General features: G+C 42.3%; 1 pseudogene across 1 annotated transcript; it reads right to left on the bottom strand.

Moving 5' to 3' along the window:
- Positions 1-7,482: 7,482 nt before the first annotated feature.
- Positions 7,483-8,196, bottom strand: LOC308248172 (small nuclear ribonucleoprotein-associated protein N-like; annotated as a pseudogene). The gene has a single exon. The product of its transcript is annotated as a small nuclear ribonucleoprotein-associated protein N-like (transcript).
- Positions 8,197-24,981: the final 16,785 nt, after the last annotated feature.

The following is a 24,981-nucleotide window of genomic DNA, read 5'->3' as shown; positions in this document are numbered from 1 at the left end:
TAAATTTAAAATCCCTTCCTTTCCCTCTTGCCTTTTGTGCCACAAGGGACCCTCTTCTCACAATCCAATTGCCCTCAGCTGTTACCTGAGCTTTCTGTTCATGCTGAGCTTGAAGCCTCGTGGTGGCTGATACCATGGATCTGTCTCTCGCCCAATCGTGTGAGCTGGGCCCTCCCTGGAGAAGAAACCTGAGTTTCCAGAGATATGTGATCAGTGCTGGGGCCCCGCCAGCAGGCCAGGGGATCCCAAGGCAGGTGCTGGGCGTGGAGGCCACGGGGGCATAGGCTACCAAGGAGACAGAACTGAACCTCACATCACCCTGCTTGGCCCTGGAGGATGACTGGTTAGCCAGAGATGGGTAAGATTCCTCAGGGAAGGAACAACCTAAGACAGGCACAGTCGCAGAGGGGCCATCAGGAGAGAACTTGGGGGTCAACAGAGGTGGGGCACAGACCTTCACCCCCCCCCCAACCTTGCAGGGGCCTGAACCCTCACCCCGTCTGAGGGAGGTCTCCTTCTCCCATGGCTGCTTTGCTTCCCATGCCCAGCTCAGATTGGGACACAAGTGACAGACAGTGACTTGGCCGACAGCAGCTGCCCTATATCTAAACCCAGCCTAGCACCAGGAATGCTCAGGGCCTACTCAAGAATGCAAATAATCCTTTCCACTAATATTTACAGGGTAAACTAAGATTGTTGGTAGAGTATTAAATTTGACAGTAAAATAATAATCAAGTTTTCAGATTAATTTAAATAGGCTAATTCAAATAAGTGAATATTCAAGAAAATTTAATTGTACTGGACAAAAAGCTGTTCCTAAAGTAGTAACTAAAATTTCTATTGGTAGTTCATCTCATGGTAAAATTCCTGAACATGCAAAGAACCTAAAGCAGTCATATTTTTGTGCAAAAAATTAAAATTTAAAGTTATCAAGACTGCATTATAAAATTTACAAAAGCCTCCATTAATCAAAAAAAGGGGGGATAGTAGGGTAATATCATGTAAGCAAAAATATCCTATAAGTAAATTACATCTAGAAAATTTTTACTTTACAAAATTAATTTTCATTTGTAATGCTAACAGCAAGACACCCATGAAAAACACACATAGTGTCTAAATAAGACAAAGGAAAATCGTTTGGGCAAAAATATAAAGGATCCCAAATCAATTATATAGAAAAGATTCCTTTATTAACTTTTGGTTGAGAATATGTTTTTATATTTTCAGAAAACAACTCCAAGACCATGTGGATTCCTGCAACAGAGGGGAATTGACAGGTCTGCTCCAACCACGAAGACAAGAGGAGAAACAGTCCAGAGATGGAAGACTCTGACGACGCCTTGCCACGCTAGCAGTCAGCAGCTCTGCGACGCAGCAGGTTGCCTAGGACCAAACCAAAGAGGGTCGGACCTGCATTGCCACCATGTGCCCACCATCCAGATATCATTGCTGACATGTACACATAAGGAACTTTTTGACATTGAAACAGGGACTCAGAACTGTTGGACATTGAAATTGAGATTCAAACATTTTTTGTTATTATATGTTTATTTCTAGTCTGCAGAGGCAAGATTTTTTAAAGGAGAGAAATGGGGAAAAAATAGATACAGAGGCAAAGAAGCATTGAACAGACTGTCAAACTACAGTGGGAAGGCAGGGGAGGTTGGGGTGCTGTAAGAGATCAACCAAAGGACTTGTCCGCATGCATATAAGCATAACCAATGAATACAAGACACTGGGGGTGGGGCGGGTAAAGGCATGTACTGGGGGTTATGGGAGGCCGGGGGGAGGTCAATGGGGAAAAAAAAAAGGAGACATATGTACTACTATTTGTAATACTTTAAACAATAAAAATAAATAAATAAATAAATAAAATCCCTTCCTTTTTAGCTAAACCTGCCATCCTCATTTGTCTGTTATGAAGAAAAGTTCTTTCTAAAAGGAATATGTAAGGAAAAGATTAGAGTTTGAGGGAGAAGATCATTGGATATTTCAAGTACCTACTATCTCAAAGTCTGCTCCTCTAAGCTGATCTTGCCTGTGACCTTGCTATTCCCAGAGAACTAACAGTACCAAAGTGAATATTAGGAATCTTTCCTCAATTAAGATGACTGTGATTAAAAGTAAAGGATTGAATCTCCATGAGTTATTAATATTTCAACCATAGGAAACAATTTGACCCACAGGTTGCGTTGAATTGCAGTGAGAAATCTGACACACCTTAAGAAACCTATTTGAGGCCCTGGCTGAGTAGCTCAGTTGGTTAGAGCTTTATCCCAAGACACCAAGATTGTGAGTCTGATCCCTGGGCAGGGCACATGCAAAAACAAACGAATGAATGCATAAATAAGTGGAACAACAAGTCAATGTTTCTCTCTATCTTTCAAATCAATAAATAAATTTAAAAAGAAATCTATTTTAATGCTGTGTGTTTTATATTCCTCAAAGTATTAAAAAAATACAGCTTCTGAGAAAATCAAACTACATTTAAGTTTATTCTTGGCATGGTTTAATTTACTTAACAAGATGGATAACATGTCCTAAAATACAATTACTAATTCATATCCTTAGTAGAATTTTATCTAAAGTATAATCCAATTCTCCTGACATGGATCCTGACTCTCTGGCCATTACTGTCTCAGATTCCACACTCTATCATTTTTCTCCCAAACTCCACTACACTGTTCTTTCCCCAAGACATTGATAAAGTCCTTCAGTCCTGTGAGTTTCCAGAATTATCTTTCTCTGCCAAAAACCCTTTCTTATCCACTTTTACTTCTTGATTGCCTGTGTCTGCTAAGGGAATAGTACAAACAGGAACAGACCCTAAATGGTCCCTGAGAAACCAAGACTACCTCATTTCCAAGTGGGAGCTCTTTTCTGATTATTTGAACTCACTGTTCCTCTGGAATTACAAAGAATAAATCTGATCTCTCTTCCACATCTCACACCATTAAAGATTTAAAGACAGCTATGTTAAAGAATATCAACTGAATATATAAATATATGTGTACCAGAGGCCCGATGCATGAAGATTCATGCAAGAATGGGCATTCCTTCCCCTGGCTGCCGGCACTGCCTTTGCTCTGGCTGGAGCCACCTTTCCACCTTCCCACGCTGCCCAGAGGCCCGGAGCAACTGGGGTGGTGCGGAACGCCTGCATAGTAGCTATGGCACCTGAGCATGCAAATTAACCCACCATCTTTGTTGGGTTAATTTGCATACTCACTCTTGATTGGCTGGTGGGTGTCATGAAGGTACAGTCAATTTGCATCTTTCTCTTTTATTAGTGTAGATCTGTAAAATGTGTGTTTTTAAGTATATAAAATTTCTGGATTTGGAGGGTCTTTTATTTCCCATAAGATAAGATTTCTCAAATCTTTCTCTGGACATATTTCCTTCTTTTTGGAGACATAAAGTCAATATTTGTCTTTTTGATAGTTATGGCATACAGATCTTATGGTGATGGTATGAATGTGACCATTCATATGAAAACCAGTGTTTCATATGTTAACTGTAGCACAGATATATACAGGCCTTAGACAAAATTATCAGCTCCATGATTAATTCATAGAATATTGTTTTACCCATCACCAAAATGTTGGCCTGAAAAACCTTTACCTGGCACCTTCATGGACTGCCGCCTACATGAGTCTTCAAATTCCAATTATTATTTTTGCTGACAATATGTGAGTTATGTTCATTATCCTCATATTCTCCCTTCAAAGAATGTCCACTTGGGATAATGAATATATGAGCTACTTCCAGGAAAGTCCTTAGAAATACGTCTGTGTGTGTTGAGGATGGCACCATCACCTTTGGCTTCCTCTTACAGAAGCCAGTGAGTAATGGTCTGGTTACTGATATAGTAACAATGGCTCAACTTTAGTCTCCTTTCCTGCCCAACATGTCAAACATTTACAATAATTGGAATTCTCTATTCCAGTGGCCAAATGATTGATCATGGCCTTTCCAGAACCAGACTGCAGAGATCTTAGTAGCTGGGCTTGCATTAGAAATATGCTCAGAAATATGCTACTTCAAGAAGGAAGTAAGGGAAATATTGCTAAAGATAAAATGAGAAAGTCCAATTTCTTTCTATTCCCAGCTAATTTACTATCTAATTGTTTTCTATTGGCATCTTAGATTTAGTTTCTGTTATGAAATAAGGTTGGACTAGCAAATATTTAAGGGCTCTTAAAACTCTGAAATTCTTTTCATGCTATGTAATAGGGAAATATTTATTGAAGACTGGTTGTGTGTAATGTAGAGGGTGTGTGAGTGTTGAGAAATAGTCCTGCATCATGGAACCCTAAGACGATTTTCACATTCACATGTAAACTATTGGGTCTGAGATTTCCCCTAACCAACGCTGGGGCCTCTTCAGTGACAGAGACAAGATCCTCAGGATAAGTTTCTATTTGTGTTTTCATTTCTCCTATAAGATCAGTGATGGATCTAGATATCCATAGTAAGATGGGACTTTAACACTGAGTGTAAAAATCATCACGGACAGTGAGATAAAAGTGGCTTCATGGCTAATCAGGGTAAACAGGATGTTCTTCTGGAAACTTATTTCTTATATGTATATTTATAACATATCATATAGAACCTGTAGGGGAAAAAATTTTTTTAAAACCTCCACAAATAGGAGAACCTAGAGGAGGAGAATGAGCTTATTAATATGCAAAGCAAGAAACACTTTTTAATACAACCTAATTGCATTATACCATCTGCCATTTTTCCTTGCAACGTTAATTTGGCTGTTCAAAATTCCCAGCCAGGCCTTATTAGATGTATCATAGTGAACATGTTCATCCATTCAATGGGTTGTCTTTTCATTTTACTGATGGTTCTCTTTGCTGTGAAAAAACTTTTTAGCTTGATGTAGTCTCATTTGTTTATTTTTCTTTTGTTTCCCTTGCTCAAGGAACTATATCAGTAAAAAAATATGGGTGCAAGAAATGTCTGCAATTTCACTGCTTGTGTTTTCTTCTAGAATTTTTATGGTCTCACATCTGTCAAAATGGCTATCCTATATAATAAAGAGGTGATATGCAAATTGACCATCACTCCAATACACAAGATGGCTGCCCCCATGTGGACACAAGATGGCTGCCACAGGATGGTCGGTAGGGGAGGGCAGTTGTGAGTGATCAGGCCAGCAGGGGAGGACAATTGGGAGGGACCAGGCCTGAAAGGGAGGGCAGTTGAGGGTGCAGGAGAGGACAGTTGGGAGGGGGACCCAGGCCTGCAGGGGAGGGCAGTTGGGGTCAACCAGGCCTGCAGGGGAGGGCAGTTAGGGATGGCTGGGCTGGCATAGGAGGGCAGTTGGGAGCAACCAGGCATGCAGAGGCGGACAGTTGGGGGGGACCCAGGCATGCAGGGGAGGCAGTTTGGGGGGACCAGCCCTGCAGTGGAGGACAGTTGGGGGGAACCAGGCCTGCAGGGGAGGGCAGTTGAGGGCAACCAGGCCTGCAGGGGAGGGCAGTTGGGGGCATCCTGGCCAGCAGGGGAGAGCAGTTAAGGGCAACCAGGCCGGCATGGGAGGGCAGTTAGGGGTGACCAGGCCAGCAGGGAAGGGCAACTGGGGGGAAGCAGGCCAGCAGGGGAGAGCAGTTAGGGGTGACCATGCTGGCAGGGGCGGTCAGTTAGGGGCAATCGGTCTGGCAGGGGAGCAGTTAGGTATCAATCAGCCTGGCAAGGGAGTGGTTTGGGAGTGATCAGGCTGGCAGGCAGAAGCAGTTAGGGACAATCAGGCAGGCAGACCGGTGAGCAGTTGGGAGCCAGCAGTCCTGGATTGTGAGAGGGATCCCAGATTGGAGCGGGTGCAGGCTGGTCTGAGGGACACACACACACACCCTCCCATGCATGAATTTCATGCACTGGGCCTCTAGTTATAAATAAATCTACAAATGACAAGTGTTGGCAATGATATGGAGAAAAGGGAACCATCATGCATTGTTGCTGGGAATGTAGATTGATGCATCCACTGTGGAAAACAGTATGGAGTTTCCTTAAAAACATGGAACTACCTTATGACCCAGTGATTCCACCTCTTGGAATATAACCAAAGAAACCCAAAACACTGACTTGAAAGAATATATGCACCCTATGTTCATTGCAGTGCTATTTACAATAGCTAAGGTTTAGAAGTAGCCTAAGTGCCTATCACTAAATGAGTGGATACAAAAGCTGTGGTACATACACTGAGTGGCCAGATTATTATGATCTCTGAACACATAATAATCTGGCCACTCAGTGTATATCCTATATAATAAAAGGCTAATATGCAAATTGTCCCCTTGACCAGGTGTTCAACCAGCAGGCAGGCCGGCCAACCGCCCATGTCCCCTCCCCCTGGCCAGGCTGGCCAAACCCCACTCATGCACGAATTCATGAACTGGTGGCCAGCAGTATACACACACACACACACACACACACACACACACACACACACACACACACACTGAGTGGCCAGATTATTATGCGTTCAGAGATCATAATAATCTGGCCACTCAGTGTATATATAATGGAATATTACACAGCCATAAAGAAGAAAATATTACCTTTTGCAACAGTATAGATGGACCTAGAGCAGGGGTGGGCAAACTTTTTGACTCGAGGGCCACAATGGGTTCTTAAACTGGACCGGAGGGCCGGAACAAAAGCATGGATGGAGTGTTTGTGTGAACTAATATAAATTCAAAGTAAAGGAGCGGAGGGGAGAGTAAGAGAACCCTCCGCTCTTTCCACTCCGCGGGCTGGATAGAACAGCCGAATGGGCCAGATCCGGCCCACGGGCCATAGTTTGCCCATGGCTGACCTAGAGGGTATTATGCTAAGTGAAATAATATAGTCTGAGAAAGACAAATACCATAAGATTTCACTTATATGTAGAATCTAGTGAACAAAATAAACAAACAAAATAGAAGCAGACTCATAAATACAGAAAACAGACAGACAGCTATCAGTGTATAAAACAGGTGAAAGGGTTAAGAAAAAAAAAACTCAGGGACACAGACAATAGTATGGCAATTACCAGAGGGATGAGGGTTGGGAGCAGGTGGAATATGGCAAATGGGGAGATAAATGGTGATGGAAGGAGACTAGACTTTGGATGATTAAGTGCATAATGCAATGTGCAGATGATGTATTGTAGAATTGCACACCTGAAACCTATATACTTTTATTCACCAATGTAACCCCAATAAATTCAATTAAAAATAAAATAAAGAATGGGAAAAGTGCCATTAGGTAATATTTTCAGTGGATCCAGTTTTCTGAAATGCTTTAACTCTTCATGCAAATCAGTTTCATGTAAGTATGAGTTTAATGTGTTTTGGGGTGTTTTTGTTGTTGTTGCTCTACGCATTTATGAGTGAATATTAATGCAGCAAAAAGAGAACAGAAGCTCACAAACACTCTGCACAGTTTCAGGAGATGCATTGCAGAAAAAGAGAGGCTAAGGACAACAGTATCCTAGGGTCTTGGTGGACGCATTCCTGGGGGAGATGGACCTCTGATCCCAGGGGTAGGGAGGAAGGGAGCAGGCGGAAGGAGGGGAGTGTGCCTCATTCATGGAGGAGGCATGCCTATTGGTGTCCCTTGAGTTGGAGGAAGCCCAATTGGTGGTCCCATGGGTGGTCTCATACCAGGTGGAGGAGTCTTAATGCCTGGAGGAGGGAGTTGCCCAACCTGGTGCTACTGAGTTGGGGCTCCAGCAATGGCCGCAGCAGTGGCAGCTGCAACAGTGCCTCGTCCCTGTGGAGTCATTACCTGTGGGAGGTTTCCCCAACCCCTTGGACAGGGCCTGCTAATCCCGCAGGAGCCTGCGGAATAGGAACACCACCTAGTACTCCTCTGCCAGCCGCCCTGCCAACCCCAGGGCCTCCTGCAGCTCCTGCAAGGGGTACATGAGTGATCCCAGTATCTTTGGAGGGAGGCTTCTCCACAGTCATGGACACCAGGTTCTCCCGAGCAGCAACACCAGACCCAAAGCCCATTTCTCTTCTCACTCAGGCTGCTTCGCATTCTCTGCCTTGATCTTCCTGAACTCATCACAGTCACAGAGGATCAAGTTCATGTGCTTGTCAGAGGCTTAAAGGTGGTGATGAAGATGCGTTCATCCTGCAGATTGCAGCGCATGCGGTAGTCGATGTGCTACAGCATCTTGCTGCTCTTCCCCACCGTCATGATTGCGGTTCCACCAAGTCCGACTTCCACATTAAGTGTCAGGATCCTTAAGACCTAAGGGAAGGCTACAGATAAAGGAATGATGCAGGTTCTGCTACAGACAATGCAAGCTGGGCCAGAAGCTTCCAAGAGTGAGTGAGACTTTTTTTCTTCCCCCAGTCATTAGGGTTAGAGAAAAATTAAGAAAAAAGTACAGATTTTTCCAATGCACCTCCTCCCCCGACATACATATAGCATCCCCCATTATGAACTTCCCCACAAGAGTGGTATATTTCTTACAATTGATAAGCCTACATTGACACATTATGATCACCCAAAGTTCATAGTGTACCATCATGGGGTTTACTCTTTGTGTTGTACGTTCTGTGGATTTACACAAATCCTACATAATAACAGCCTAATATGCAAATTGTTCCCCGGACAGGGAGTTCCACTGGGAGTTCAACCAGGGGGCAGGGCCCGCCGGCCAACTAGGGGAAGGGAGGCCCTGGCTAGGGACCCTACCCGTGCACAAATTTCATGCACTGGGCCTCTAGTGTGTAATAACATGTATCCATCATTATAGTATCATAGAGACTGATTTCACCAACCTACAAATTATCTGTGCTCTTCCTAGTCATTCCTCCAGCTTCCCTCAGCCCCTGGCAACCACTGGTCTTTTTACTGTCCCCATAATTTTACCTTTTCCAGAATGTCATGTGGTTGAAATCATATAGTGCATGGCCTTTTCCAGTTGGCTTCTTTATTTAGTAATATACATTTTACTTTTCCCTATTTTTTCATGGCTTGATAGTTTATTTCTTTTTAGTATTAAACAATACTACATTGTTTGGATGGACCACCATTTATTTACCCATTCACCTATTGATGGACATATTGGAGGCTTCCAAGTTTTTGCAACTTAGAATAAAGGGACTAAAAATACTGATGGGCAAGTTTTTGTGTGGACATAACTTTTCAACTCCTTTGGGTAAAACCCAGGAACACCATTACTGGGTTGTATGGTAAGAGTGCAATCACTGTTGTAAGGAACTTCCAAAATGCTTTATTGAAGTGTCCATGTATATGCTTTTTAAAAAATAATTCTTTATTGTTGAAAGTTCTGCATATGTCCTCTTTTTTCCCTCATTGACCCCCTCCAGCCTGCCACTGCCCCCTGCCCCAGGCCTTCAGCACCTATTGTTTGTGTCCATGGTTTATGCATATATGCATACAAGGACTTTGGTTGATTACCTCCCACCTACCTTCCCCACCTTCCCTCTATGTATACACTTTCATTTTGTAGTCATTGACCAACAAAGTTTACTGCTCCCCTTTGCTGCATGTCAAAGCCCCAGATGGTGAGAGCATGCACAGGCTCAACAGGTGGCCCTGACAACCGCTTAGCTCAGACACTCCCTGCTGTGACCATGAACCTTGAGCCTGTGTGTGTTCCTGTCTTGTGTCCTGCTGCTCCATGTATCTCCTTTGCTCACACACGTTCCATCCCATAAGTGGATGGAATGTTAAAAACACTGGTACAAAGATAAAATTATTAAGAATTTCAAGGCAGTGATAACAGAGCCTTAAACCAAGGGCAGGGTTCCTTCTGCAACCACATGGGTCACATTCCCAGGAAGATGGTCCTGCTCCCAGCTTCACTGCAGTCTGCCCATATATCTTCATGTTAATTTTCAGGGTCCCAGTCATTCCTATCTATGCCAGACGGTACAGTTTGGAATTCAATTTGCATTGAATTATTCCACATGCAAGTTTAAACTTCAGGTTTGGTGGCCAGAAGTCTTTATCACTGGCTGTAACAGATAAGGGATATTTTAGGTTAATCCTGAAAGCTTTCTGCTCCCTTTCCCAAACTGTGAATGCTGTTACAAAATCAGGAGTAAAAATTTAGCCAAAATGCAAGAAGGGTTGATGTATTTTAATAAAACAAAATGAACATTTCCATGAGATCTTCTATAAAGGAGCTGCTTAAAAATGCCCTAAATCGAACCCTTGTACACTGCAGCTCGGGATATAAATTGATGCATCCTCTATAGAAAACATTATGGAGAATCCTCAAAATATTAAGAACAGAGCTAGCATAAGACCTGCAATCCTTCTTCTGGGTAACTACCTGAAAATTTTTAAAATATTATTCATAAATAGGCATGTACCCCTATGTTCACTTCAGCATTACTCACAATAGCCAAGACATGAAAACAACCTAAGTTTCTTTGATGGGTGATTGGATAAAGAATTTGTGGTAATCATGTACTGTAGAATGCTTTTGGGCCATAGAAATGATGAAATGTTGCCATATGGGACAACATACCTGGTAGATGGATGGTGAGAGTATCATTCTAAATGAGTTGAGTCAGACGGAAAAGGACAACCACATGACTTCACTCATACGAGGGACATAAAACAGAAAGCAACAAATAAAGCAAACCAAAAAATAATAGACAACAGTATGGTGGTTACCAGAGGGAAAGGAAGTTTGGGGGAGGATGAAGAGGGTTAAGGGGTCAAATATATGATGATGAAGGGAGATTAGACTTTGGAAAGTTAGAACACAATGCAATATACAGATGATACAAACCTATGGGGGACCAATGATGTGAACATGATTAAAAGTGAGTCTTACACAGGCAGGCAATACAACCTGAATTGCTAAAAAATGGCAGGAACATTTTTGAGGGCAGTTTTTCCCCCAATTTTATTGCTTAGGCTTTCTTGAAGCAGATATTTATTAAAGGTACCCTACTACCATGACTAATATGCTGGGGAAATATATATATACTAGGAGCCCAGTGCACAAAATTCGTGCACTGGGGGAGGGGGCGTCCCCTCATCCCAGCCTGCCCCCTCTCATATACTGGGAGCCCTCAGGGGATGTCTTACAGAGGCGACCAGGCTGATCAGGGGAAGTCACCAACCCCATCACCCCGCTGCTGCAGCCACTGCCAGTCACCGCAGCCACCAAGGTGTTTTCATCAATACGAACTCCAGTCCCTTCACCATGAAAAAATGACAACTTTATTTAGGCATTTTCAAGATGTGTCTTTCATAGGATATGACATTTCTTTTATTTTTTTTTCATCCTCACCTGAGAATATGTTTCCATTGATTTTTAGAGAATGTGGAGGAGAAAGGGAAAGACAGAGAGAAACATCAAAGTGAGAGGAACACTTTGATTGGTTGCCTCCTGCATGAGCCCTGACCTGGGCCCTAGCCAGGGAGGAGCCTGCAACCTAGGTACATGCCCTTAATCAGAATCGAACCAGACCCTGCAGTCGGCAAGCCTAGGCATTATCCACTGAGCCAAACTGGCCAGGGCAGGATATGACATTTCTTAGCCCTCCAACAGCGGACCTTCCTTTTTTTCTCCAGGAGAGTGGTGGAAAAACCCTAGATCACCTTTTTGGATTCTTATACCCAAGTTACTAAGAATATTACCAGTGGCAAACAGGGAGCTTAGCCAATGAGCAGTCAGAAAAGGTATTTCCTCTGTAGTTTACACCAATCACCTCCGATCTCTGGCTCCGCCCCTGCCCAGGCTCCAAGCCTCTGGCCCAGGCTTAGGGCCTGGACAGGGGACCCCCTGCTCCCTCTGATCGCCTGGCTCCACCCCTGCCCAGGAGCCCCCTGGCTCAGGCCCTTCCCAGGTTGCTCAGGACCCACCAGGGGCCTACCTTGGAGTGACCTGGGTGCTGAGAAAGTTCCCAGGACCCAGGCTGCTGGGCGCCTACATATGCAAATTAACCTCCATCTTTGTTGGGTTAATTTGCATACTCACTCTGATTGGCTGTGGGCGTAGCGGAGGTATGGTCAATTTACATGTTTGTCTATTATTAGGTATGATATATATATATATTATATAGATATATACATATTTATATGAATGATCTAAAATAATAAAAGCATAATATGCTAATTAGACCAGATAGCCAAACGACCTTTCAGACAGCATTCCGGATGCCATTCCAGATGACCTTCTGGATGAAGCCACGGCAGCGGGGACAAGGCAGAGGTGGTTAGGGGCAATCAGGCAAGCAGGCGAGCAGTTAGGGGCAATCAGGCAGGCAGAGTGGTTAGGGGCAATCAGGCAGGCAGGTGAGCAGTTGGGGCATCAGACAGTCAGGCAGAGTGGTTAGGGGTGATCAGGCAGGCAGGCAAGCAGTTAGGGGCGATCAGGCAAGCAGGCAGGTGAGTGGTTAGGAGCCAGCGGTCCCAGATTGTGAGAGGGATATCTGACTGCCAGTTTAGGGATTGCTACAGGATTGGGCCTAAACAGGCAGTTGGACATCCCCTGAGGGGTCCCATATTGCGAGAGGGTGCAAGCCGGGCTGAGGGACACCCCCCCCATGCACAAATTTTGTGCACCAGACCTCTAGTATATTATAAAATTATACACCTGAAATTTATATAATGTGAATAACTAATGCCACCTTGATAAATGTAATTAAAAACAAGAAATAACCTTCCCTGGCCAGGTACCTCAATTGGTTGGAGCATCACCAAAAGGATGCAGGTTTGATCCCAGTTCAGGGCACATATGGGAGGCAACTGATTATGTTTCTCTCTCACATTGATGTTTCTCTCTCCTTTCCTCTCTTTCTGAGATCAATAAAAACATGTCCTCAGATGAAGATTTAAAAAAAAAAATAAATGACCTAAATGGATACTTTTGTTAGTAATATACATAAACACATTGTACAAATTTATTGATCAAAATAATTGATGATGCAATAGAGTGTTCTATACCAGGTCGCTCAAATTATAACCTCTCATGTCATACCAGCTTCAAAAATTTATTAATAATTTGAGTTCAAAACAGTCATTTATACACTACAGCCCTCAGTTTATCCATGTGTAAAATGAGAGTATTTGTTTAAAGTGTTATTCAGTACTGAAATAGATAATATATGTAATAGCTAGATTGAGTGACCATCATTCAATAAAACTATTTTTCTTATATTTGGTATTTACAGGAGAATAAGTCTAATAAAAACTTTAAAAACCCTTACACAGGCTCCTTCCTTTGGCCTTGAAAGTAGAACCACCTGCAGTTAACTGAGAAACTGACTCATCTTCTGCTTGTTCACCACCATATATTTTTCAAAACCTTTTTCAGCAGAGTAACTTATATGTCATTTCTGTGCTACTTGCAAGGGGACCTGCTTTAACAGAAAAGTAGGTACTGATATCTTTATCAGTTGTTTTAGTGGTTCCATATTAGAGTTTTTTTTACCTATAAAGTTATTTTAGGGAAGAAATAAGGCCAAATTAAAAAAAGGTGAATGACAGAGCTGAAGAGTCCATTTTAGGACAGAAACAAGTTTTGGAACATATATTTGAAAACCCAAAGATGTGCAAAGCCTAATGTGGGGCAACATGCCTGCCATGGAAGGGGTGGGGCTGCAGGCCCAGCTGCAGTTTGGGTACAGGCTGCAGATCACCTGGCAGCACTGTGCATCCGCTGCACAGAGGTAGGTGGCTGAGTCCTCCAGTCGGGAGGCTGTGATGTTCAGGGTACTGTACAGGTCCTTAGAATTCAGTGTGGAGCTTAACCTTCCATTGCGCTTTGTCCCTGAACTCATGTGAAATAGACTGATGAGGCCTCCCCCAGGATTCTGTCGGAACCACTGCACTTTGTACATAGTACTAGAAAAAGTGCACCTCAGAGTAGAACTGGTTCCCTCCTGGAGGCTCAGGGCTGAAGGACTCTGCTCCACCTTCATCCCTCTCACCCCTGCTTGGAAAGAGAAAAACAAACACAAATGATGTCACTGGGATAAATGATTCAGTTTCTAGACCTGTAAAATATCTCAAGAAACACCCAAATGGGACTGTATAGGAGTTCTGTGTCAGCTCTCCCTTCCCCCCACCCCACTGTCAGCTGTGGAACACTCCCCAGCTCCCCATCTGGGACACCTGAACTCACAGCAAACCTGGGCCCACAGAAGCCCCAGCAGAGCCCCCAGGTGTCTCTTCATGACTTCTTGCCAAGGTGCTCTGGTGGCTTTGTCCCTGCTCTGGAGGGAGTAGAGTCCTGGACCAAGGCAAATTTTGTTCCTACACTCAGTATGTTTCACCATTTCACTGAGGACCAATCACATCTCAGCTCTGTCATTCATCTTAGCAGCAAACTCCACCCACATTGGCCTAGTGAGATGTCTCCAAAATTCTGGATAAAAATAGTGCATGGTGTTAAGAGGCAATATATACAATTTATGGAGATATAAAGTTTTTTTTCCCTTAAAACACTTACGTATGAGAAGTTTGTGGTTAATGTTTGAGGACGAGTGTATGATGTTTCTGAAATAATCAATTTCTCAGTAGGTTACAAAGAACCTTGAAGAGTCCTAGGAAGAGTAACCTCATTTTCCAAATTGCATAGTTTGACAAAGAATTTGAGAATTCAGTTATATGAAAATTCTGATAAAGAAAAACTATCTCAGCATGTATTGCAGAAGTAAATGATTTTCTTGACATCAGGAGAGTTCTAGAAAACAAAATATATAGTCACCATTGACATAAAAAATAAGTTCAATTTGCTTTGTGATAAACTAGATATGTTTATGATGTCCACTCTGACTTAATTTCCATCTCTCCCCTTCTCCTGTCCAACTCTTGGGCACCCTGTTGATCCACACAGATGACTCTGATCCAACCACACTTTACTAATTAAATTAAATATTGTCCTCTCCCTTTTCTGCTATTTTTGTTCCTTATTTTTTCCCTCTATCTTTTCTCTTAATTCATGTTGCACTTACTTTCATGGAGTTATATAAAAAGGTAGTATATTTGTGATAATGCAATACTTTTCCGGTTAGTGGGTTTTGGGACATTAGTCCTAACAATTAAAAAATGAAAACAGGTTACAGAGGTATTTACTGTTGAGCTTCCACGCTCATAATGACCAGTAACATTCTTGCTCCTGTATTTCTGCTCAGAGAATCATTCTCACATGGATTTATAAAGTATGGACTCCAGCTCTCTGATGTTTACATAAAGTGGCAGAGCTGAAAAACTAAGATGAACTTTACACAAACACTGTCTTCCCCCCACCCCCCTCCTCCTTTATGCTGTCTATAATTTGACTGGCTCACATGCTCATTTTTCTCCTCTCTTAACTGTTTAACCTGCTGGGACCATAAAAAGTCACTAATAAAAAGCCTACAGTGCCCCCTAGTGGGCTAAAATCATCAATATAGAGGACTTCAGACCAGCTAACTCAGCAGTCACACAACCCCAGTACCATTTACTCCATGTTACCTGATGAAGGAAATGCAGACAGAAAACAAAGTAACTAACTAGATTGAATGGGGATCATTAATGAACCACATCCTACTTTTAAAATATCATTTTATGAAAATTAATATCTTAAAATACTTCAGTAAGACTCATGTTGTGCTCCTTATTTTCTTTAATTTGAAATAAATCCATAAACATTCATTAAAGTTTTAGTGTAAAGGGGATAATTTACCAGATCTTAAGAATGTATAGTGAATCCAAGATGGCTACAGAGTAGTGGCTATTACACTCATCTCCCCCCAGTACTAAACAAGATTTATAACTAAATTATAGATCAATCGACCTGAAGACCCAACTGAAGACCAGCTGAACAGAAGTCTTATAACCAAGGATTTACAGAAGGATTTACTGGTAAGAAAATCAGAGATGCACAAAGGGCTGTTCTACACCCATGTGCAGCAGTTGAGAATCTGGAGAGCTATCTAGCTGCAAAGGTCCCCCATGAGGAGTAAGGGTTCCCAACCCCATGCGAGGATCTCCTGATCAGAGCAGTTGAGCCAGGAAGAGGAGCTGGCTGTGAAAACCATTGGGGATTCTTCCCACCAGGAAAAGGTGGGAGTCGGCTAGAGACCCAGGTGCTCTCTGAAAGGGCCAGTGCACAAGATCTTGTTCTCAGCCACTCACAGGGCTTTGTGAAGGGAAGGCGACTCAGAACAAACAGATTCATACATAGAGAACTAGGTTGGGTGGCCTGAGCAGAGATCTGGAGGATCAGCCCCAAAGGTGCCTGTGTTAAATCCTTATTCTATACTGCCCACAGATGCCATCTTCCTAGGTGGAGCACTCCTATCCTTACAGCACCATCCTGAGGGAGTGCACGAACCCGGTCCTCCTGACTTCCTGTGGCCCCACCTGTCAAGCTCTCAGCCTTCAGAAAAGTCTGCTACAGCTTGGGCGCAGTGTGGTCTGCCTTAGGGAACAATTAAGGAGATCCAGGTGAACCCAGTTATTATTGGAGACTCGGGGTGTCATTGAATTGTGTGGCTCTGGAACAGATGCCATTTCTCCATCCTCTGTGTGCCACGAGGGCTTCCGCCCACAGGAGACCCACTAGCCCCATCCTCACAATTCCTGGTGACCCCTCCCTGCTGAGCTCAGACCCGGAAGAAAAGTCTGCAGGTTGTGCCCAGCCAGGACCTTCATGCTCTTTTTTTTTATGAAGGAGCTCTTATTGGAGACTCAGACACTGAGTTGTGTGGCTCCAGAGCAGAGGCCATTTCTCCTCTGCACACCACCAGCACAGTCCTCCAATGGAGATCCACTAACCCCAGACTCCTGACCCCCAGTGGCCCCTCCTTGCCAAGCTCATGCCCGGCAGAAAAGTCTGTTGGCTTCACCCAACCTGGACCTGCAATGCGCTCTTTTGGGAGGAGTTCTGGCCAGAGACTTGGGCAGATACTTAGTGGTATGGATTTGGAGTAGGGGCCACTCCCCCCCACCCAACATGAGTGCCTGACCAGTGTCACCCCACCCCCCAAAAAAAGAGATCCACTAGCCCTACCCACCCAACTCCCAGTGCCCCACTCTGCTGAGCTCACATCTTGTAAAAGAGACAGTGGGGAGTGACATCAGAGGAATGGCGGCGTAAGGGCGCGTCTATTCTCTCCCCCTAACATTTCAACAAAATAATCACCTATAATTCAACAAAGAAGTCCCCGCTCAACACAGATGCACGCCTGAGAGACCTGCACACTGGAACAACTAAGGTGGGCTCCTTGGAATAAGCGGGAGGCTAGAGAAGGGGGGAAGCTGAACAGCGCAGCAGCGTGTCTGCAGCGCAGCAATTAACTGATGGCAACAGTCGCGGGCATCTTCCTCAGCCGGCCTAGACCAACAGAGCTAACCCAGCAAGTGGCTGGCTGTCGGAAGAGCCACTGGAGTGGCAGCATTGTGTGGTCGCGCACACAACAGTGAGAGAGTGTCTGAACCGTGGGGGCGCGCTGTGAATGGGATCTAAGTTGCTCGTGTGAGCTGCAAGTCAGTAGACACCCTCCCTACAGAGTCCCTCCCCACAGCCGGGCCTGGCTGCCCGCTTTCAGGCAAAGAAAGTAGATCGCAGAGCCCTGCCATGGACTAGACTCCCAGGTCTCGCCTCCAGTTGCCCTTGGATTGTTTCCAGGAGTGTATTATCCGTAGGCCAAGAGCTGTTGCAGTAAAAACACAATTTCCCTCGGTGATTGAACCCCAGGAGGGGTGCTTGGTCTAGCCTTGGAGGTCAGGGACTACCATTACTCTGAGGGAAAAACAAACCTCACCCCCAAGCAGCAGAGGCAGTACAGCCCTATGGAAGCCTGCCCTACAGAAGCAGCAGAGGCTAAAAACTGTGAGGCCACGGGGGGGGGGGGGGGGGGGGGGGGGGGGGAATCTTGCAATTCAGCGCCATCGACTGGAACAGAGTAGAAAGACCTCCTCAAAGATAAAGGGGAAAACAGGAGAACAGAGAACGCTATGAACAACCACAACAATGATGACGAGAAAGAAAATGGGGGAAAAAATACAGGCTGGAACACACGGAATTAAGCAAATTGAATGACAGAGATTTCAGGATTGCAGTTCTGAAAATACTCAATGAGATGCGAGAAAATACTGACAGGCAATTCACCTCACTCAGAAAACAAATCAATGAATAAAATGAGTATTTCTCCAAAGAAAATGAATTGTTCAAAAAGAATATAGCAGAAATCCTGGAAATGAAGCAGACAATTAAAGAAATTAAGAGTGAACTGATGAGCATAGAAAACAGAACCAGTTAGAAGAAAGAACTAGTGATATTTAAGATAGGAATCAAGAAATGATGCAGATGGAAGAGAAAGACCTGAGAATAAAGAAATACAAAATAGCCCTACGAGACCGCTCTGATTCCATAACAAGAAAAATAATAACATCAGAATCATAGGCATAGCAGGGGAGGAAGAGAGAGAGTATGGAATGGAGAGTCTATTAAAACAAATAGTGGATAAGAACTTCCCAAATCTATGGAAAGAACTAGATCCACGAATCCAAGAAGCAAACAGAACACCTAGTTACTTCAATCCAAAGAGGCTCTCTCCAAGAGACTTGGTAATGAAGCTGTCAAAAATTAGTGACAAACAAACAAACAAAAATCCTCAAAGCATCCATGGAAAAGAAGGAAGTGACCTACAAAGGAAAACCCATCAGAATTTCAAGTGACCTCTCAGCAGAAACTCTACAAGCAAGAAAAGAGTGGAACCAAATATTCAAATGCCTGAAAGAGAGAAATTACCAGCCATGCCTGTTATATCCAGCAAAATTATCCTTTAAATATGAAGGAGAAATAAGAACATTCCCAGACATACATAAACTGAGGGATTTTATCACTAGAAAACCTCCTCCATTGCAGGAAATACTCCAGGGAGTTATTATACCTGAAACAAAGAACATAAGGTCATAAAACTACCAATAGATTGCCAGAAACTTGCATCATAAACAGGGATAATTTGTGACAATAAAAACATGCAAGGGGAAGAAGGACAGGTATGGACAGGCAAAGGAAGATGAAGATCAGATAAATTCAAAAGGGAAAAAAACTATGGTATATATGCAACTTCACTTTTTATAAAACTAATGGCAACCACACACAGAAATTCCCCAAATAAGACATATAGCTTAAAAAAAGAGGAAAGATGTATGAAAACCACCAAACAAAAACAACAGATAGAAGCATAGAGGAAAAGAACCAATGGAGGCACAGAGTTACCAGAAAACAAAAGATAAAATGGCTATAGGAAATCCTCATATATCAACAATTACCCTAAATGTAAATGGTCTAAATTCATCAGTAAAAAGGCACAGAGTAGCAGAGTGGATCAAAAAACAAAACCCAACCATATGCTGCCTACAAAAGACACATCTAAACAGCAGAGACAAAGGTAGATTCAAAGTAAAAGGGTGGAAAATGATTGTCCAAGCAAATAACAGCAACAAAAAAAGCAGGTGTAGCCATATTTATATCTGATAAAATAAATCTAAAGATAACAAGAGACAAAGATGGACACTTTATAATGATAAAGGGAACACTACATCAAGAAAACATAACACTTCTTAATACATATGCACCCAACCAGGGAGCACCAAAATATATTAAACAGCTACTCACAGAACTAAAGGGAGAAACAGATCAAAACACAATTATAGTTGGAGACCTTAATACCCATTTGCAGCTCTAGACAGATAAACCAAACAAAAAATCAATAAAGAAATATCAACCTTAAATGAAATACTAGGCCAAATAGATATAATAGACATTTACAGAACATTTCATCCCAGAACATCAGACTATACAATCTTCTCCAGTGCACATGGAACATTCTCAAGGATAGACCATATGTTGGGTCACAGAAAAAGCATCAACAAATTCAAAAATATTGAAACTATTCCAAGTATATATTCTGACCACGATGCCATGAAATTAGAAAGCAACTGCAAAAAGGAGGTAAAAACAAAAACACCTACAAATATGTGGAGATTAAACAACATACTACTAAAAAATGACTGAGTCAAAGAAAAAAGAAAAATGAGATTAAAAGATATGTAGAGACAAACGAGAATGATAACACAACATATCAAAACCTCTGGGATGCAGCGAAAGCTATAATAAGAGGGAAGTTTATATCACTACTGGCCTATCTTAAGAAACAAGAGAAATTCCAAGAAAACAACCTAACATCACACCTAAAAAGACTAGAGAAAGAAGAACAAAAGCAACCCAAAGTTAGCAGAAGAAAGGAAATAATAAAAATCAGAGGAGAATTAAATGAAATAGAGAACAAAAAGACTGTAGGAAAAATTAATAAAACAAAGAGCTGGTTCTTTGAAAAGGTTAATAAAATTGACAAACCCCTGGCTAAACTAAGAAAAAAAGGGGAAATACCCATATAAATAAAATCATAAATGAGAGAGGAGAAATCACCACAGACATCACAGACATACAAAGGATCATACTAGATATTATGAAAGCCTTTATGCCACCAAATTCAATAATCTAGAAGAAATGCATAAGTTCCTAGAAACATATAGCCTTCCTAGACTAAATCATGAAGAACTGGAAAATCTAAAAAGACCGATCAGCAGTGAGGAAATTGAAACAACCATCAAAAAACTCCCCCCCAAAAAACAAAAGTCCAGGAACAGATGAATTCTACCAAATGTTCAAGGAAGAATTAAAGCCTATTCTTTGCAAACTCTTCCAAAAAATTGAAGAAGAGTTCAATCCTTCCTAACACATTCTACGAGGCCAATATGATCCTAATACCAAAACCTGGCAAAGATAACACAAAAAAAGAAAACTACAGACCAATATCCCTGATGAATACAGATGCAAAAATCCTAACCAAAATACTAGCTAATCGAATACAATAGTACATTCAAAAAATAATACATCATGATCAAGTGGGATTCATTCCAAGGGCACAGGATGGTTCAACATTCGCAAATCAATCGACTTAATACACAACATTACCAAAGGAAAGGATAAAAATCATATGATCTTGTCAACAGATGCAGAAAAAGCATTTGATAAGATACAACATCCATTTATAATTAAAATGCTCAATAAAATAAGAACAGAAGGAAAGTACCTCAACTTAATAAAGGCCATATATGATAAACCCTCAGCCAATATCATACTCAATGGTGAAAAACTGAAAGCTTTTCCCCTAAGATCAGGAACAAGACAAGGATGTCTTCTCTCACTACTCTTATTCAACATAGTACTGGAAGTTCTAGCCAGAGCAATAAAGCAAGAGAAAGAAATAAAAGGCATCCAAATAGGGAAGGAAGAAGTCAAACTGTCACTTTTTGCATATGACATGATGCTGTATATAAAAAACCCTAAAGACTCTACCAAAAAACTACTGGAAACAATAAACAAATACAGTCAAGTTGAAGGATACAAAATTAATGTACAAAAATCCATTGCCTTCCTGTATACCAATAACAAAACTTCAGAAAAAAAAATGGAGAAAACAATTCCTTTTGCAATCACAACCAAAAGAGTAAAATACCTAGGAATAAACTTAACAAAGAATGTGAAAGACCTATATACTGAAAATTACAAAACATTATTAAAAGATATTGAAAAAGACACAATGAAGTGGAAAAATATCCCGAGTTCATGGACTGGAAAAATCAACATAGTTAAAATGGCCATTTTACCCAAAGCAATATACAGATTTAATGCAATCCCCATCAAAATCCCAATGTCATTTTTTAAAGAAATAGAACAAGGAATCATCAGATTTGTATGGAACCACAAAAGATTCATAATAGCCAAATAATCCTGAAAAAAAAAGAACAAGGCTGGAGGTATCATGCTACCTGACTTCAAAATATACTACAAAGCTACAATAATCAAAAAAAACAGCATGGTATTGGCAGAGAAACAGACACACAGACCAATGGAACAGAATAGAGAGCCCAGCTATAAAACCACACATATATGGACAGATAATTTTCAACAAAGGAGCCAGAAATGCACATTGGAGTAAAGATAGTCTCTTCAATAAATGGTGCTGGGAAAACTGGAAAGCCACATGCAAACAAATGAAACTGGATTGCAGTTTTTCCCCCTGTACAAAAATTAATTCAAAATGGATCAAAGACTTAGACATAAGACCCGAAACTATAGGTCATATAGAAAAAAATATAAGTACCAAACTTATGGACCTGGGTGGTAGATAACATTTTATGGACTTGACCCCAAAAATAAATGAATGGGACTACTAGTATATCAAACTGAAGAGCTTCTGCACAGCAAAAGAAGTGGACAACAAAACAAACAGACAGCCAGCCAGATGGGAGATGATATTTGCAAACAGTAGCTCCAACAAAGGTTTCATTTACAAAATATATAAAGAACTCATAAAACTCAACACCAGACAAATAAACAACCCAATCAAAAATTGGAAAAGGACCTGAAAATACACCTCTCCCAAGAAGACATACAAACAGCCAATAGATATATGTAAAGATGTTCAATCTCACTGGCAATCAGGGAAATGCAAATTAAAACTACAATGAGATACCACCTTACACCAGTTAGAGTGGCCATTATCAACAAGACAAGCAACAACAAGTGTTGGAGAGGTTGTGGAAAAAAAGAGAGCCCTCATTCACTGCTGGTGTAGACTGATACAACCACTATGGAAAGCAGTCTGGCAATTCCTCGAAAAATTAAAAATAGAGCTACCATATGACCCAGCAATCCCTCTTCTGGGTGTATACCCGAAAAACTCGAAATCATTTATATGCAAAGATATATGTACCCCTATGTTCATTGCAGCATTATTCACAGTGGCCAAGAGTTAGAAACAGCCAAAGTGCCCTATGATAGAGGATTAGATAAAGAAGATGTGGTACATATACACAATGGAATGCTACTCATCCATAAGAAACGATGAAATAGGGACAGAAACCAAGATGGCAGCATAGGTAAGCACCTAAACCGCTGCCTCGCACAACAATTTCAAAACTACAACTAAAAGACAGAACGGACACCATCCAGAACCACAGGAAAGCTGGCTGAGTGAAAATTCTACAACTAGAAGGAAAGAGAAAAGCTCACAGAGAATTGGAGGTACGGCAAAGGGTCTTTGTGCGCGCAGAGAGGAAGGGCGGCTGAGAGCCTGGCTGACTTTCTCTGGCGGAAGGGGGAAGGAAGCCCCCGACTGCACTGAACCCCAGTTCTGACTTCACTGAACCCCAGTTCCAGGCGAGCCCCTGGGGACCACGCTCTTATGGGGGGAGTCTGGACTCTCGGGTGGAGACTCAGGAGCTGGGAAAGGCGGAGGACTGAAAGCGCGTGCGTGCCAGTGCGCACAAAGGCTGAGGAGGTTGCTGCAGGCTTTCCCTAGTGGAAGGGAGTCAGAGGCTCCTAACTGCACTGAGCCCCAGTTCTGACTGCAGTGAACCCCAGTTCCAGGCGAGCCCCTGGGGACCCACGCTCTTGTGTGGGGAGTCTGGACTCTCGGGAGCCGGGAAGGCAGAGGTCTGAAGGCGCGCACGTGCGCGCAAGGGCAAGGCTGACAGGAAGCCAAGACTGAGACTCCACCCCATCCAAGCTGAGCACAGAGGCTATTGCAATTTGGCAAGTCTAATCCTATAAGGCTGTCTCCAGCACCGAACTTCTCCCAGCATAGACACAGCTGATCCTTACAGCCAACTGGCCTGGAGGTCAATTCTTTCCAGTGATACCAACAACAATCAAGACTTAATTACAACAAGACTGTACACACAGTCCACAAAGGTGTGCACCAAGAGTGTCCACCTCAAGTTAACTGGGGAGGCAGACCCATTGGGCCATATTGGAAACCTAGCACACAAATCTACCTTACCAACTCAGGGAAGCAGTGAAAATGCGGCGTCAAAGAATCAGATCACAAACGAAAGAAATGGAGGAAAACAAACGACTGGATATAGAATTCAAAACCACGGTTATAAGGCTTTTCAAGAATATCCTAGAAAAGGCCGATAAATATAACGAGACCCTCGAAGATATGAAAAAGGACCAACTTGAAATTAAACATACACTGACTGAAATAAAAAATATTATACAGAGACCCAAAAACAGACAAGAGGAACACAAAAATCAAGGCAAAGAATTGAAATACAAAGAAGCAAAAAACACTCAACCGAAAAAGCAAAAAGAAAAAAAAAAAATCCAAAAAGTTGAAGATAGTGTAAGAAGACTCTGGGACAACTTCAAGCATACCAACATCAGAATTATGGGGGTGCCAGAAGAAGAGAGAGAGCAAGATACTGAAAACCTATTTGAAGAAATAGTGACTGAAAACTTCCCCCACCTGGTGAAAGAAATAGACTTACAAGTCCCGGAAGCGCACAGAACCCCAAACAAAAGGAATCCAAAGAGGACCACACCAAGACACATCATAATTAAAATGCCAAGAGCAAAAGACAAAGAGAGAATATTAAAAGCAGCAAGAGAAAAACAGTTAGTTACCTACAAGGGAGCACCCATACGACTGTCAGCTGATTTCTCAACAGAAACTATGCAGGCCAGACGGGAGTGGCAAGAAATTTTCAATGTGATGAATAGCAAGAACCTACAACCAAGATTACTCTACCCAGCAAAGCTATCATTCAGAATTGAAGGGCAGATAAAGAGCTTCACAGATAAGAAAAAGCTGAAGGAGTTCATCACCACCAGACCAGTATTATATGAAATGCTGAAAGGTATTCTTAAAGAAGAGGAAGAAAAAAAAAGTAAAGATAAAAATTATGAACAACAAATACATATCTATCAACAAGTGAACCTAAAAATCAAGTGAATTAAAAACCTGAGGGACAGAATAATCTGGTGAATATAATAGAATCAGGGGCATAGAAAGGGAGTGGACTGATAATTCTCAGGGGGAAAGGGGTATGGGGGGTTCATGAAGAGACTGGACAAAAATCATACACCTATGGATGAGGATAGTGGGGGGGGAGGTAAGGGCAGAAGGTGGGATGGGA

Source organism: Plecotus auritus (genome assembly GCF_963455305.1).
Source record: "Plecotus auritus genome assembly, chromosome: 1".
Taxonomy (NCBI): Eukaryota; Metazoa; Chordata; class Mammalia; order Chiroptera; family Vespertilionidae; genus Plecotus; species Plecotus auritus.
The sequence above is the reverse complement of the archived record's forward strand: the minus strand, read 5'-3'. Positions and strand labels throughout refer to the sequence as shown.